Genomic DNA, 2,325 nt, shown 5'->3' with positions numbered 1-2,325 from the left:
TCCCTTGGACGCTGAGCACCTCCGTCTGGATATGTAACATCAAAGCTACATCCTCATCTCATGCATACTGCCTCTAGGACACCCTCCACTTTGCAAGAACAAACAAGCATGAACCCCACCAGCTAGTGCAACTTCCATACTGCACTTGTCATTGACAGCCAAGTTAGTAAGTGCGCCTGCAACATGTTCCAAAACTCTATCGCCAGCAGAGGCACAATTAAATATAAGATCCACAAGTGCCTTTACATCACCTGCTACTGCAATGACGCTCTTGTATTCTTCTCCAACAGAAAGATTCCATAAACCACCTGCAGCCTCCTCAGCAACCAATATGTTTGGGAACCTTGCAAGGCATGCTAAAAATGCCAATTCCTCCTCCTATTGCCACTGATTTTGCAACATCTGCATTGACAGACAAGTTTGTTATAGCCTTAGCAGCTTCTGATTGGACACCCTCACAACAAGACTTTGCAATTCCCAAGAGGAACTGAATCCCTCCACCACACCAGTGCTTCTGCCCTTGATATGTCTTATGGATGTTGTTCCAATTTCAATTCCATAAAAGTTAGGAAAGGTTATGGGAGATAATACTGATGGAGGTGTTGAATCCTGAAATTTGGGTAACTCTAGAATTTCTAGAAACTCCCCAAAATCTAAAATCTTTATTGTAACTCCTGTGAACCTGAAACCTCTCTTAAACATCCAGGCAATATTTATGTAAAATATAAGAAAAAAATAAGATGTAACATATTATATTTTATATAAATCATCTCACCTTCTATGTTGAAGAAGTTGAAGTGAACAAGTTGGGAGTTGGAACATGCAAAATCAGGTTGGAATTCAGTCCTTGTGAATTCCTCTATCCTTAAAACCTCCACCACCGGCCCTCTTGGGTGGAATTTTTCGCGGCTTGTGAATTTCATTCTCATGACTTGGGAATTTTATTGCCCACCTTTCCAAATTGATGCCCTAGGAGGTTTGATCAAAATGGCTGAAAATAGTAAAATTGAAGGAGTAGAATGAAATCCACCAAACACTTGGAGAAAAAAATTAAATCTGAAGATGAAATGTTTGGATAGCTAAAAGTCAGATTGAAATCCATAATCGAAAGAACAGTTATGAGATGTTTGTACTGCTTTCTTCATTTTTCATATGTCAAAGTGATTCCAACCAGTTGAATTTTTATTTTCTGTATTAGCGAAATTGTGAGTGGTAAAATAAACCTTACCGGAACATTTTTTGCATTGGTAATAGATGACGGAAGAGAGAAAAAAGATACATCGTGCTAACAAAAGAAGATCACAATTCGAAGCATTGAAGCAGTTTCAAAGAAGGAATAGTATACATAAAAGCCATATATTCTACTCACATAAGCCTGGCAAAATTAAATCAAAATGAAACCGATTACATATTGCGATTCTTACAGTATATATCTTTGTTAGACATTTTATTTTTTCCAAGCATAACTTTATTTCATTGCAGTGCAAAACAGAAAGATTTTTGTTACCAATATTTCTGAGATTACTTTTGACATCCATGCTACCACCCAATGGAAATCAACTATCAATGATGGTAGTGGATTAAAGAGATATCAGAATGACGGACATCATAATGGCATTGTTGTCTTGTCATTGCTCGAATGAAGTGTATAAGTAATTCGCGCTTTCCAATTTTCATATAAGTTTGGTACATGATAGCTCTTTGCTGTTGACACTTGTGCCAAAGAAATATTCAAAGTTTGAGTTGCAGTTTCAAATACCAACTTTTATTAGCTGCTGAGTACGCATGAAGAAGAATATCCACTCTATTAAAGCCCTATCTATGATCATAATTCTTTTTCCAAAGAGTAGTTATGAGATGTTTATGCTGCTTTCTTCATTGCTCAAATGTCAAACTGATTCGAACCAATTGCAATTTTTATTTTCTGTATTAGTGAAAAGTTTGGAGTGGTAAAGTAAACACTTCAATGGAACATTTTTTTGAACTGGCAATAGATTACTAAATGCCGAATTTCATTCATGAAGTTTGAATTTCAGCAAACTTTTACGCTTTCCAAACTTCATTCAAATTTTATGATAATATAATATTGTTATTTATAATAATATTATATTATTTTAAAATAATATTGAGTTATTTAGTTTAATTATTTAGCAATGTCAAACTATTTTGACAATTTTGTGGATATATTACTTATATTTAAATACAAATAAATTTATGTAAGTAAACTTAATGTTGAATTTTTACCCTTGTCGAATTTCATCCAAATTTTATGATCGACAAACTTGAATTTGAATTCGAACCTTGTGACTTGGACTAAAAGAGATA

Source organism: Cupressus sempervirens, chromosome 3 (genome assembly GCF_028749045.1).
Source record: "Cupressus sempervirens isolate cs-2001-9-10 chromosome 3, ASM2874904v1, whole genome shotgun sequence".
In the NCBI taxonomy this organism is placed as follows: domain Eukaryota; kingdom Viridiplantae; phylum Streptophyta; class Pinopsida; order Cupressales; family Cupressaceae; genus Cupressus; species Cupressus sempervirens.
This window is presented reverse-complemented; position numbering follows the sequence as displayed.